Source organism: Uranotaenia lowii, chromosome 2, assembly GCF_029784155.1.
Source record: "Uranotaenia lowii strain MFRU-FL chromosome 2, ASM2978415v1, whole genome shotgun sequence".
Taxonomy (NCBI): domain Eukaryota; kingdom Metazoa; phylum Arthropoda; class Insecta; order Diptera; family Culicidae; genus Uranotaenia; species Uranotaenia lowii.
This window is the reverse complement of record NC_073692.1, coordinates 385,843,986-385,860,354: the sequence shown is the minus strand read 5'-3', so window position 1 is coordinate 385,860,354 and position 16,369 is coordinate 385,843,986.

The window sequence follows — 16,369 nt, the reverse complement described above, 5'->3', positions numbered from 1 at the left end:
TTTCACAAATCTCATTCCTGTTATGATGGAGGTGAAATATATGAACACTACCATATAGATACATATGTCGTGCCGACGCCAATGGACGATGGCCAAATGTAGATTACTCATGTGAGTAACTTGGCATCGACTACCCATCCATCCCCTTTTAAGGAGAATCACGGTCTCACGTTACGTCCTAGTTTTGGAAAACTTATCGGTAGCGTCGTCAAATGAGTTATGAGTTATGACAATTTTCGGCGAAAAAGTAGGGATCGATTGATGTTTCATAAAAATGTGAAACGTGCTACAATAGAGACTGATTAGTAAACTTAGGCTTTACTTAGAAATATTTATCCTGGATGTAATGGACACAATCACTTTTTGTTTTGAAGTAGGACCACGTCCTACTGGTATCCCACCTAGGCATACTGGGATCGATTTCCGGTGTTGGTAAGAAAAATTCGCCAACCATTGTAGGTTTCTGAATGTTGGATGCCTTCCCTCGACGAACCAACCCTAGTAACACAAACTGAGCCAACTAGCATTTGAAAGTTTTATTGTGGTTTTACTATGGCATTTTATTTGTAGCTAGTTTTATAACTGTTTTATTATGATCATGAAAAATGCTCAGATTATTTATTTAATCATTTGTTTTTCGGTAGTTCTGAAAACGCCTTCAAAGCTTTTGCAATATATCTACTGTTTAAGTTGTTTAGATATATGTAGTTCTGAATCCTATATTAAAACTCCAACAAAACATCAACTAAGAAGTTCATTTCAAGCTTTTTGTTGCATGTTTTAGAAAGGCACGCAGCGCTTGATATTTTTTTGGGTACCTAGCACTACGATCAGTGAGATGATTTGTTGTTATAATATATGTTAAGTCAAGGAATATCGCTTCGATGTATTTAGAAAGTGTCCCTATCTTGAGATTTAGATTTAGCTGTTAACCTTCTTAAGACCAATATTGAACAAACTTCTGAGCGATATAGTACACCACAACCGATTATTTTATTCCGTTTTGACGCGCCCGTGACGCCCGTAAATCTCATGTTGCCAAAATTGAATGTTGCCAAAATCAAGCGGTTTATTTCATCACTTTTTTATTTTTGATTTTCATTTCAAATTAGTCAAATTTGATGTAAAACCTTATATTGGCATAAAATTTTTCAATTTGGCTCAATTATATTAGTTTTAAGCAGTAAAACATGGAAAAATTCATATTTTTACTGTTTAAAACTATTATAGTTAAGCCGAATTAAAAAATTTCATGCTTATATAACGTTTTACATTGATTTTGATTTATTTGAAATAAAAATAAAAAATAAAAAAGTTTTAAAAAAAACCGTCTTTTTTGGATGTTGCCAAAAACGAACGGTTTTTGCTCGTATGTTGCCAAAATCGAACGGGCTCTGTACTGCAAAAAGGTTCTGAAACGTCCAGCAGAATAGAAGACCCTTCTCTGGCGAACCTGTCTTTCTTTTTATTGCTCTCATTAACGCAATGCCAAGGAACCCAGTAAATATTATCTGAACTTTGTTGAGCTAGTTTTTCCAGGCAATTTGAGCATTCCCATACTAATATTGAAGAGCATGTGTAGGATCTTTGACACGAATGCCAAAACGTTGGTTAAGTGTCACAAAAAAACAAAAAAAATATGTAGGATCTAAGTGATTTAAGAGCTGCTTGATTATCTGAAAAACAAAAATGCATATATGTACAGGGGGGATTCGGAGTAGGCGTTGACTAGATAAGACGCAAACAATTTTATCTCGTGTCAAAAAATTTAAAAATTTAAAATATTTTGATATTTTATTAAATTCAAAGTGCAGTAGATTGTGAGAGTTGTGATATCAACACGGATTGCAGGGTATTCCCACCTGTTGGGTTTCGCGATTCCCGACTCAGCAAAGTTTTTAGTGATGCAATGCTTTTTGCTGGACTGATTGTGCCTGAAAAGGAGGGACTGGTACTGCGCCTTTCGGACCGATCCTGAACAATATTTAGCCGGGACTAGGAAGCTGCATTTTAATGATATGTAAGTACTTTTGTTTTCCATAGTTTTTCTTAAATTTATTTAAAATGTTTTTAAAGGTTATTATAAAAGAATGTGTTCCACAATTTTGGAACTAAGTTATTCTTTATAAAATTAGTTTAAAATATTTTATTGGCAGATCTTCATGCGAAGTCTGCAAGAATCACTTCATATCGAAGTGCATAAAAAATTGTAATATCATTCAGCAATATTATTAAAACTTCGATAGCGATATTTTAATTTGTATTCAAAGTATTCATTGATTTTTTGTTTATGAGTGATTTTTTTAAGATTAAACAAAATGTTTAAAGAAAATCGACTTTGTTTCCACATAAAAATTTTATATATACAGTAACAATGATTGTGCAAAGAGGTTTAAAATGTTATAATATAGAGATATGTTTTTTCAAATGATCAATTTAAAATAAATTTTTTAATCCATTACAACCAAATGTAACTTTTATTTTTGTAATCTGTCAATGTAATATCTAACTGACAGAAATAAGTAATTTAGTACAAGAAAAAGTACATTTTAATTAATCTTCATAGAGAGGCTAAAATGAAAACTGAAATAATTGAGCACTGAATAGTATTAAACAACAAAATATGAGGCAGATATTTGTAACGAATCGCAAAGTTTTTCAAATGACAAACTTTCTGCAAACCTTTCTCACATGTTTTCAAATTGCATCATCTGCATCTTTTAAATTCTTCATACCATGTTTTGGTTTGGTGTATTTGTTAATTCTTTTCAGCAGTCTTTTTGATTCTGTCCTTTGTTAGAGATTACTGTAGAGAAACAGCTAGGTTGTGGGATATTCGAATGGTTTCTTTCTTTTTATTTGAGTGTTCATTTTTTTTGAATTTTTAAATTAAAATCGCTTTGCGCATGTTAATAGGAGTTCCGTAAGGAAATGTCTAGGAGCATTGGAGGTGTAGGTAAAATGAAGATCGCACCATTTACCAAAAATGGCTCCTGATCTATGACCTCTCCCTTACTAATTCAACTTTTCTGAGATACTTGAATATAGATTCGCAGACTATAGACGGTTTCTATTGCTGGTGATGCTGACTTATCATTGTTTCAGAATTTTTCAAATAAGCTTTTGAAGAATACTGGAATAACAGATTTATGGTTGATCCTAAAAAGTATCTTACTAACAATCCTTCCTTCATCCCTCATTGACTACAAGGACGTGGCCGGCGCTGTTATTGATCTTTTTTAAAGGGAGAGCATGAGTTTTGTGCATTGAGAATGAATTGCTAATCCCAAGCTACATTCTTTTGGCCCTTGCACAAAACTGATGGCCTCGATCAATCACGGAGTAGCAACTCGTTCTACTTAGCCACGCCAGCGATCATGGAGCTCGAAATGTACCTATTCAATATGTTTGTCCAATTAATCAAAGAATTAAAATTTTTCAAAATAATGTTAGTGGAGTATTTCGGGTTAAATGATTGAAGGTGGATATGAGTAGTCAAACAAGCTAAGCTAAGCTAAGCTAAAACAAAAATGCATATATGTACATATAAATAATGTATTTTCTTTTCTAATAAATGATCACACATTCTAATCCGTAAAGAAAGAAAGAGACCCAGAGCTTGATATTAAAACTGTTATAAAGTTAGGTAAGTATTCTCGATCAAGATGTCAAAACAGAACACGCTCAGGCAAGATTGCACATATTTGAATTGGAATTACCTTTTTAACACATTTTTGATAAGTCTGGTGTGTTGTTTTTGAATTTTAAAAAATGTATAAAAATCTTTGAAATACTTCAAATCACAGGAAGTGGTATGGATATCTCTACAATACGAGTATTGAATGAAAGGGCCCAACTAGTAGAAGAAAAAAATTGTTGCTTGACGCCATCATAAATCCTAGATGGCGACTGTCGCTTTTCTTTTCAAAGCTTTAAATGACTGCCAATCTCATAAAACATTCACAATATGGATATAAGTAAAGAGTGGTCAACGAGAATAAATCGAATTTCGCTATCTGATACCATCCTTGAAAACTTTTCTTTTCAAACCAGCATATAACTGATAATAGCTTGAAACCCCTATAATATAGGTATTGAGTAATAGGGCTAAACAAATAGAAGTCGAATTGGCGGCTTCCTGTAAATCGCTTATATCAGACAAAAGCCCAACAATATGGGTATTGGGTGAAATGGCTAAACTAGAAGAAGTAGAATACTATCTAACGCTATCTTGAAACCCAAGATGACGGCTTCCGCTGAATAGAAATACAATTCGATTTACAGCACTCAAAACACTCATTTATTGAAAGTTCTTGTTCATAAACGCATGTCAACATTCATTTACTCAGCGTGTCGTGTTTCATTTAGTTTTCTGATTTTCCATTTGCTGTTTGAATAAAGTGTGAAATTTAAGGCGAGTTTTTTTGTATTCCGTCATTTATCAAATTTGCAATTTATATCAATAATCTGAATTCGAAATACAAATGATATTCCGTGTAACAGATTAAACACGTTTATTTGTCTTTTTGAGCTTGACTTTTTATACCAAAACCAAAGAACTGGATAAGCAAAACAGATTCACATTTCACAATTGAGGCGCTTAGGATCAGAGGGGTGCAAGTGCCGAAATGATGATTTCGAGAAAACGGGCCTCAAAGTTTTTTTTTCTAAATCAAAATTATCGAATCAATATTTCTACTAAATTTTCGATGGAGTGTGTCTCATGAGGTCTAAAATGAACGATTCTGAAAGAAAAACCAAAGTTTTTGCGATATTTATGTTAAAACGGCGAACTACTTTTATTGATATTTTTCACTTGCACCCTTCTGATCCCAAGAGTGACACTTGCATTCCTCTGACTCCAAACAATATGATAGCATCCTTTTGGAACCTGTATGTAACGAGTATTTTCAGTACGATACTAGATGTTTTGTTTTTGTTCACACATTTAATTTTCTGCGTTTTCGGGCTTCAAATTTCTATGCAACTTATAATGAACAAGGTTTGCAAGTTCCACTATCCTAATTCACAGAATTTGTTGAAAACTTTCAATCTCTCTTTTTGCTCAATGGATACACAAGAATACCTGCATATGTGTTCATTCATTGAAATTAACTGTTTAGCTGGTCGCTTTTTCCGGTAGAACCAACGTACGCTTCCCCTTGGTTTCGTTGCTTTTTTCGCAAGATGAGTTTCCAGACTGCCTGATTTCGTTAGCGTTTTTGGGGTCTTGATGAATGGCCAGTTGACTCTCCAGGAATGGACTCACTCTCGCTAGCAACTGCAGCAGCAGCAACTTCTGATTCTTCAGAAGAACCGTGGATGTTTAATTTTTCTTTTTTTTTTGGTCTAATTATACCAGGCCTCTTTCCTTAACAGTTATGTAAATATTCCTTAAAAGACTTAATGTGTTTTTTTTATAAACTACCTGTCGCAACGACCCATCTGAACTTTTCGAAGTTTCATTTTGTTCCGTGGGATAGTATGTGACATCATGATCAGAGCCTGTCGAAAACTCTGAATCCTCTGAGCTTTCATCCGAGAGATTTTTCTTAGATAGGTATATTTGCCAAAAAATTATTGTTAAGTGCGTTTTGTGTTTGCCTTTTATCCCTATTAGCATTGGCTAAATTTGCCACAAAAATATATTTTAGAATTTTTTGTATACATAACAATGAGATTTTCATGCCGACGAACCTGAATCTATTTTCATCACTTCTCTATCTGAGGACTTTGGATTATCCTGGTCAGAACCAGTAGAAAATCCTAGTAGGAGCTAGATGATGTTGTGTTCAACTGACAAAAATGTTTACGTTCTAATGAAATTAGCCTAAAAGTATAATCCGTTGGTGTCAGAAGGGTGCAAGTGCACTTGCACCCTTCTGACACCAAACGAAACAGGATTTTCATTGACACGTTTTGTTATAAATAGCTTAAAAATATCAAAATAATTTTTCTTTTGACCTGTGTCTTCTACAGAATGTTAATCTATACTTTAACTATCCAAAAAACAGTTTATCTCAGTTTTGATAAAAAATCACTTGCACCCCTCTGATCCTAAGTGCCTCAATTATAGTTTTGCAATTCATTTTCAGTTGTTTTTATTCAGATCTTATTTCATACTTTCAATTTTTATTGAAAACAGATTTTTGAATTTTAAGATTTCAGAATAAAGAATTCAAATTTCAGAATTATAACCTTTAAACATTGAGACCCAAACACGAGATCTCTCGTTTTACGCTTTCCGGCTTAGACAATAAGAAAAAATAGCTTCAAAATTTTATATTTTGAAATGGAACAATGTCTAACAAAACGTAAATTCTCAAAGATGACAAACTTTGAAAATTTGGTCTTAGGGTTGCGAAGATATGTACCGTTTAATTTAAGAATGATTCAATTGAAATCCACATAGATTTATAATTTTTACTCAATATTCAGAAATCCGGATCGTTTGAGTCACGATCACACTGAGAATTTGGATTTGATATGCAGATTTGTAGTTTCGATCTTGATTGAAATAATGATTATATCATTTGTATTTCGATTTAGAATTTTGATTCGGAGAGCTACTGTTCTTGAATTTGTTCAATAATTTTCCGGTGTTTATGCTGAGGTTTCATTTACATTCTCCTAAATCATCATCGAAAGGTTTAATCAGTTTCAAAACGTTATCAGGGATAAAGTCTGATATTGATTTCAACAAATAATCGACAGGGCAATATTGAAACGGCTTGTCCAGGCTAAGTTCGTTTTTTTATCAACATAAGATTTTGCCACATGTGTCAAAATCGACCAGTTTTGAGAAACAGCATTACCTTATAGTTTTCGCTCTACACTTTAAATATGCTTAAACGTTTTTCAAATTAATTAAAAAACAAAAATTTAAAAAAAAAATTATGAAACTCTCAAAATGACAAAAAAGATGAAAATGTCATAAAAAAAAAGAACCAAAGACAAGAAATGACAAAAAATAACTAAAAAATTATCTAGAATGGCAAGAAAAACAAAAATAAAAAAAAACACTATAAATAATTTAAAATTTATTCAAGATAGACGGAATTGACTAAAATTTTGTAAATAATAATAAAAAAAATGTAATAATATGAGAAGAAAAGTTGTATATAAAACCGTTCGATTTTGGAAACATTCAATTTTGGCAACACGAAATATTTGAACGTGTGCAAATCAAACGGCGTATTGCAAATGTTCTCTGAAAGATTAAAAAAAACCTAAGTTTGTTTTTCTGCCTCAATGTTAAGATTTTCTTCTTACTTCCCAAGCAACCAGAATTCCCTTAAAAAGGTTCCATAGAAGCTTAATCAGCTCTCGTTTACGTCTGAAGAGAATGCTAATCAGCCCAAAATTTAAGTTCTTAAAGCTACTTTAAAGTTCGTTTAAGTGGCTGTAGAGAATGCTATGCAGCCTCTAAGAGAATTGCAAAAAACTTCTACGCGCCAAAAAAAACCGGTAGACAGATTGTTCTGACAACCAGATGACACAAACTGCTGGCCTGTCGGTCTATCAAGTTTATATCGTTGATTTTAATGTTTTCTTTTTACAGATTTTATAACAAATAAGCTACTTACGCTATAAGAATTGAACCGCTGCTCTTTGGGTTGCAATGAAACTCATCAGCCTCTCGACCAAATCAGCAATAGTTCTCTACGACTGTAATAATCAGTATTTAAACTTCATATCATTTAAGCTCGCGTATGAGCATATGATTGAATGGGCTGATCGGGAATTTATACATTTCATTTCAAAGGACTTTCAGAACACCTAATTAATGATAACAAAATCTTTCACTTTCAAAAATTTATTTAAACAATACGGCAAACAAACCTATGATACCTACATATTATACAATTTACAATATGCTGGGAACTATTAACTACAACTACGGTCTAGCTCTCCCGCAGAAAGCGGATGTTTTCCAAAACGATGATATCGGTGATTTCAGGCCGTTTTCTGCTGTATGATATTTACTTGTTGCTGATGGTAAAATTTGCAAAAGCAAGTGGTTTTGCGGTTTCGAGAAGGTTTTCTTGAGTGGCATCATAATGCAGGATAATTTGCGATTCTCCGGCAGGAAACGATGGTAACTCTTCAATAGAAAATTATCTGAAAACAATTACAAGTTAAAAATCCGGATAATTCTTTCAAAATATTTACTTTACCTTCAACGATTAAACTTTTTTCGCTGTTTGCGTTGGAATCCATTGTAACTGATATAAACAAAACAAATACCATGACGTAAAATTGACTGACATATTTGACATGTCGCTTAGAAGTGTCAAATAGATTCTCTAGAATACTTAAAAGTACCCTAAAGGTTCGTTAGAAAGTGCTCAGCGAACGCAACCGATCTTCTTAAAAGAAGTTGCATTTAAAGCGCTTAGAAATTCCGATATCGATATTTTTTAATCTTTCAAAGGGCGATGGAAGTTCCTCAGTAAATTTACGTGACATGAGTCACCTGAAGTTCCCGCAAAACATTTTTTCAGCCAAATGTGAGCTTCGGAGTTCATCCTTTAAGTAAAAACGCGACTTTTGGTTGCTTGGGGTTTGCAGCCAAAATTGAAAACCTCTGAATATATTGCATAAGGCCGGAACAAATTTCAAATCCTTCTTTTGTCACTAGGATTTAGATAATCGCTAGGGGGGGGGGGGGGGGGGGCGGTCAATAAAAAATAATGCGAAAAACAAATAAATTGGAATAAATTGCACGAAAACTTGTATGCAACCAAATTACATAATATATCATTGCATAAAACTTATAAATCATGTATTTTTTTAACGAAAAATTCAATAAATTCAAGAATACAAAATGTGAATTCATTTCCAAAATATTTCTAAAATATTTCAAACTTTATTTACTCCCCCCTTCGGGATTTCGGAAATTTTGAAGGGAGGGGGGGGGGGGTGACAAAAGAAGATATTAATATTTGTTCCAGCCTAACTTCCAAACAACAATACCAGCTCAATTCTCCGAACCTTATTGTATTGATTTTCCTTTGATCTTAACCTACAATGAACATTGTCTCGTAAATTTGATAGATTCTCACAGATATCTGATTCGTTGTGACCAAAAAAAAATATTTTCTATTGGTATTGGTCAGCCTTTGGAACTGATTTTCATACAAAACTTTGTTTTGAACAGGCCTTCAACAATAACAATAAAGAACAATCTTGGTGGACATCTGAAGCTAAAGAGAGAATTGATTTCAATTTTAGTCATAGTAACAATTCTTCGCGTACAAACAGTTTAACAAATTGCACAATTAAATCTTCAATTGGCATCACTTAATTTAAGGTTGCCAGAACTTTTTTAAGAACGTAACCGAACGAGACCGGATTTGTAAATATATTTTATTTTAAAATCTGGTTATCGACCAAAATTCAGGGCAGTTTCCGGCCAACTTTGTCCTAATCCAGAAAATATTCAACCAAAATCAATAAACAAAATTTTTTTTCCTCAAAACTCGTCAGCAGATTTTAAATTATATTTTAGGCTTCTAAAAACCGAACATGATTGTTTTTTGAGAATTGCTCATGAAATTTGTATAAGGACGCAAAAATTAAATGTTTTACAACACAATTTGTTTTTTTTATTTGATTTGGCAAATAAAGTGAAAAAAAAACCCGGGCCGGACCAGGGTTGTCAACTATTTTTTTTTAAAGTCTGGAAGATTTTTTAAAAATGTTTGGATAGCTAAGTTTTTCAGGTGGTAATCTTTTTTTTTGGTCGCTAGATCTCAATTTTGAAAATAGCCACTAATCGTATGTTTCTGTCACTAGCGGTCACTGTCTTACTCTCAAATTATCATACATCTTCGAAGCATTATTAATAGGTTTCAAACACTTCTGAATTAATAATCTATAAATTCAAACATTTCCTGCCATATTACACCATAACCAATTTGATTTTTCTTAGTTTCTTAGTATAATTCATGTCCTAACCCTAAAAGTCTGGAATTGTCCGGAAGAAAAGTCAAAAGTCTGGAAGTCTGGAAACCTGAAAATGTATCTGGTAAAAGTCCAAATAGTCTGGAAGATCCAGACACCATCTGGAAGGTTGACATCACTGGGCCGGACCGAGCTTTTCCAAGATTTTGGTTTAATCATCCGGCAATACAGAATAAAACCGGGCAATGTGGCAACGTTCCTCTACACTACGAAATCCGCATTTCTATTTGTTTAAGTAGTTAGTATAAAAAGTTACAGAAAACAAAAGGTTTAGGTTAAATACAGAAAAGTATAGTTTTTTTTTCTAATAAGCCGAAACAGATTTTAAAAAAGACCATTTGGCAACCCTGGTTGAGATTCAGCGAATGCGCTTCATTTTTCGTGAAGCAAAACAAAACAATACTTACCGTTATTTCAAAATGTAGACTCGTCCTTTGTTCAGCAGACAAACAGAGTTAGCGGAACAGACAGAACTGTTGTAAGGTGTTCCAGCCCAATGCTGGATAAAGTAAAAAAAACTCCAATTGGAACATTTACCATGGATTTTTCTGGACAGTTTTCTTTGAAATGACAACACACGGCTAATGTTCTTATTTTATTAATATATTTATTATATCTAAATTAGTTAATATATTTAATTTCTCTTGTCTTTTTTTCGTTTTTTTTTACTTTTGTTTTTTGTTTCTGTTCTGTCAGTTTTGTGTTTAACGCCTTGTTTGACCTCTGCATTTGTTTTGTTTATAACTGCTGCTTGACCTAGACTCGCTCATCTCAGTTGTTATCTTAGGATTTCCGTTTTTTTTTTTCGAAGGAATGTATTCTCGTTAGACTCGAACCATCCATTCGTCGTTTCTCGTCGGCTTTCGCAAGCAGCACTTTTCACAGTTTTTGTTTTGTTTGTTTTGGTTTTGTTTTTGGGGTTTCTGCTAAATACAGCTTTCTGTCTTTTATATGAATAACAAATATTTCCATTCGAGTGTTCATTTTTTGTTTGTTTGTTTGTCTCTTTTTGTTTTCTCTTACGTCAACGTTCTTCCGGGTCTTGATTTTCTTTCTTTGGGTTTCTGATGTTGTTCTTTCTATGTTCAAGATCCTCCCTTTGGATGTGGGGAAGGAAGCTTGGGTTGTCAAAGGGTGTTAGCATGTCTTATCTCTTTGGTACTTAGTCCTCTCATTCGGTGATTGAGTCCGATTCCGTAGTACGAGCGCCCATTCTTGAGTTTTTCTTTGGTTTTTCAGTTTGTTGATCGGTCGGTTTCGAGATTTCTAGCTTTGTCTAGCAGACACCATTTCACGAATTTGTTGATTTTTTTTGGTAGGTTTTGTCTTATCCAAGTTTTTTTTTCTTTAATATTATGGTTTTTTAATGTACAGTAATGTTTTTACAAGAGGAGCATAATTACAAAATAATACTTTCACGCGGCTGGCAACACTGCTGCCAGCCACAAATATTTACTTTTTCACCTTTTTTGTTTTTAATATATATGTATATATAGTTTGCTTTTTTGTTTTGTTTTTGTTGTTAAATATTTATTTTACATAAGTTAGTCGAAACAGAAAAGACACAATGCATATACACGATATGAGATCAAAATTGATTTCAGCACAATAATTTGCCTGACGTTGGTTTTCTTTGGGAGTGACACATCCGTTGTTAAGATTGTTAGGTTTGTTTTGTTTTTGTTTTTGTCCTTTCTTCCTCTCTTCGTCACTTACATCGCTTATTTGCTTTCAAAAAGATTAACGATTTGGTTTTGTTTGTTTACTTAAATTTGCCTTAGGCCAGTGCATTTCACATTTAGGTTTTTGCTGTGCTTGACTTACAGATTTTTGTGATTTATTTTTTTTGTTTTTGTTTTGTATTCATTTGTCAATTAGTGTGTGTACGTGTCTGTGTGTGTGTGTGTGTGTGTGTGTGTTGTTTCTTTGATTACAATTTAAAGATAATTTTGCTTCTCTTGTCTGATAAGTTTGAAATTTATTGCTAAGAGTAGTGGGACGATTTGCTTTGCTGCACACACACAGGTTGCTGTCAATTTGTTCGCGTGTTTTTGGTTAGTTTTGTATCAAGAGTTTACCTTTTTCTGTTTTTGGTAGATTTCTTTCTCGGTTTGGTTTTTTTGCTGATCACTTTCTTTCTTCATCTGCGTGTTACGCTTAGGTTTTGCATTCGAATATTTGAGTTCAAATACCCATGGTCAGTAGGTTAATTTTTATTCTCTTGCTAACTACTTTTATTTGTTTTTTTTTTTATTTATTAGTTTTTTTTCGCTCTAATTTCAGTCTTTTCATTGTAAGTATTTTTTTTATAATTTTTCTTTTTTGCTGTGAAATAACTCTTTTCGCTTCAGGAATGAACATTGATCACTTGCTTTTGTTTGTTTTTGTTTTCCGAATGGGCTCTCGTACTATGAACACGTTTATTTATCGTTAGTTATTCCATGTTTTGATTTAGTTCGTTTTGTAGTTTGTCGTTCTAGCAGCGGTGCAATTTACAGCTTTGAACTAATTTCTAGCGCAAGCATTTTTATGTGTTCGGTGAATTTTTTTCATATTGATTTTTTAGATTTTTTAAAAATATTTTTAAAACAGTAATGAAAGAACAAAAATGTTGAAAAATCTTAATTTGTTCTCAACTTTGGATTTAGAGTTAATCACAGAAAATTAATTCACCGTTTTGATTTCTGAAACGTTTAATGAGACAAAAAAATATTGAAAATTATTAATCAAATCTCTTAAAACGTATAAAATCGTCCATTTTAAAACTGTCTCTGCCATTTTGCCTTCGGAATTTAGAAAACCAATTGAAAGGTATAATCGAGAGCTTTCGGGCTAAACACTTGAAGCGATGTGCGATGGATCACGATGATGGAATTTCCCGTTTAGGCCTCGCGATCGCAAAAGAGCAACTTCAGTCAAACCATTATTGTTTTCTCTAATGAGTAGTTTTTCAAAGTGTATTATTCGAAGCACGAATTCCGTGCCGCGTTGAAAATAGAAGGAAAAGTTTGCGTTGGACACCGTCACTCGATTCGAGAGGTTTAAATGGTGGAAAATCGAGGAAAGGGAAATCGAGTGGGAAAACTGTTGCATGCCCACCATTTTCCCCCCTTATTCGAAAAAGCATGTGTAATTCAGTTGCCGGTTTCGGAAAGTTTATTTCCATTTTGCATGAATCCGAAAATTGAAAAGCCGTGTGGTTTATTTTTGGATCGACTCTCTCTGCTCGGTTAAAAGTAAAGGCAAAATGTTTACCTGCTCGATTGAGGGAAAATTTGAATTTTGAGGCTCGACTCGTGTGGCTTCTGATAAAATCAACTGTTTGTGAAAACTCTGGAAGATAAACAACGAAAATTCTCACGACAGAGTAATTTCTACTTTTGTTTCCCGGGGAAATGCTTCAAAAGCAAAGTGGAAGTTTGAGGCACCAGGAAAATGGAAAACTTGGAGGTTAAACCCCCCACTTTCAGAGAGCAGACCGAAGGATCAAAGCACAAATCACACACATAAGTATATTTTTGATAGTTTTCCTCACGGGCTCGCTGCTTCGCTACTCTATTCTTGTTGCCTTTTGTTTGGTCTCAAGAAAATGGGGTCGCCGATGACGTCATTCGAACTTGAAGATAACGACTTCGGGCGGCCATTGTCATCTCTGGTGGCAGAACGAAGAAAATGGGGAAGTGACCTTGGCCAGATATAAGTTGAAATTAGCTCGAAAGATGCTAGAGAAGGAAACGATGAATTATTATTGCTAGGAAGAAGAGTCAATTTCGATGAAAGTTTAATGAAAAAATTATGCTAAGCAAAACATTTTTCTCTCAATCTCAACACAAAAAACAAAAATTAAAATTAAAATTGATCCATGAAATCCGATTTTCGCTCTACCCAAATCGACTGAATGATAATCGAAAATATTCGATCATTTTTTAATAAGCATTATCAAATAATATAACGATTATATCGATTTTATCGATTTTATCGATTTTATCGATTTTATCGATTTTATCGATTTTATCGATTTTATCGATTTTATCGATTTTATCGATTTTATCGATTTTATCGATTTTATAGATTTTATCGATTTTATCGATTTTATCGATTTTATCGATTTTATCGATTTTATCGATTTTATCGATTTTATCGATTTTATCGATTTTATCGATTTTATCGATTTTATCGATTTCATCGATTTTATCGATGATATTGATTATATCGATTATATCGATGATATAGATTATATCGATTTTATCGATTAAATCGATTATATCGATTGATTCGATGATATCGTTTATATCTACACTGCAAAAAATCCACACTTAGGATGTATGTTTCCCCCACACATACGTCTTCAAAATTGTTCTACGTTTAGATTTTATATGATTCATATGATTATCATATGTCACACATAAAATTTATTATCGAAATATGAAGTTTATATGAAATTTACACATAAATTATATGATTTTAGTTTTTGAAAATTGTCATGTTCTAAAAATGGCCGACCTGAAGAAAAAATTTGGAGTACCCGTTGTGTCAACAAATAAGGTGAGTAAAAGTGTATAAAAATTAAACCAGAGAATATTCATTGATCTATTCTATTCTCCCGCAGGGAACTGGCTTCTGACTGTGATGCTGAAATTAGTTAGTCCCAGAAATTGTTCGCCCGAAAATGGTCCTCGCATCCGGTTTCCAGCTGGTGACTTGCTTGCGGTCCCCGGTTACACACAGGCAGGATGGTCGGCTCTTAATTGATTTTGGGGACCTAGACCGACAATCTTTTACACATCCTGAACAATTCAGAAGGTGAGTTTATAATTTATTTGATCGAATTCAGGTTTGTAACACATATTTTGTTTTAGGAAAATCCCGACAAAGACTCCCGGAGATTGATGATCCGACTTCCAGTTTCCGTTATGCAAGGACGAGGAAGAACGGTATTCATCGTTATGAAATTATCATGCCGAAATCAAAAATAAATATTTAAACAGGAATGTATAGCAAAAATCAATTAATATTTTCATCCGGAAAACGAATTCGAACATTAAAAATCGCCTTTGAATAGGCAAGCATGTAAACGCCCTAAAGTAGGCAGATATTTTAGTACAATGTAGGCTCATAATAGTTATGTGTGGAATTTTATAACTTTTATGTGACGCATATAAAAGTTATAATCTTGAATTCTATATGTGTGGGCACGTATTTTCCAAATGGGAATCAAATTACAAAAATCTATAAGGCTAACACATATTCCAAATATGTGGATTTTTTGCAGTGTATGATATAGATTTTATCGATTTTCTCGATTATATCGATTATATCTATCATATCGATTATCAAATTTTTCAATTAAACTATTAAAATCGATCATATCGATTATATCGATTATATCGATCATTTCGATAAAATCGATCATATAGATTATATCGATCATTTCGATTATATCGATTATATCGATTACTTCGATTATATCGATTTCATCAATACATCGATTATAACAATTATATCGATTATCTTGATTTTATCAATTATATCGATGTTATTATTATATCGGTTTTGTCAATTGTATCGAAAACTTTATTATATCGATTAAAACAATTTAATCCAATTTATCGATAAATCTATATGATCGATGAACTCTATATATGTAATCGATAAGACCGATAGAATCAATATATGTAATCGTTATAATCGATAAACACGAAATAATTCTATCTCTTAAATCTATTAAATCAAGAAAGTCGATTTTGGCGATAGTATCGATTTTTTCGATTTTATCTATTATATCGATTTGATTGATTTTATCGATTTTATCGGTTCCATCGATTTGATCTATCTTATCAATGTGATCGTTTATGCCGATATGATCGATGTTATCGACTTTATCGATTCTATCGATTCTTTCGATTATATCAATCATATCGATCATATCGATGATAACAATAATACAATACAACAATAATTGACAAATTGAATAAATTATCGAATAAATCGATAATATAGTATATATATAATAGCAAATATTGAGTATCGATTATTGAAAACGAATATTGAACATCGAAAATCAATTATCGAATATTGAATATCTAATTTGAATATCGAATATCGAATATTGACTTAAGAACATCGAATAATGAGTAATGAATATCGAAATCGAATATCGAATAACGAATATCAAACATCGAAAATCGAATATCGAACAATCGAATATCAAATATGGGATATCGAATATCGAATATCGATTATCGAATATCGATTATCAAATATCAAATATCGAATATCGAATATCGAATATCGAATATCAAATATCGAATATCGAATATCGAATATCGAATATCGATTATCAAATATCGAATATCGAATATCGATTTTCGACTATCGAATATCGAATATCGAATATCGAATA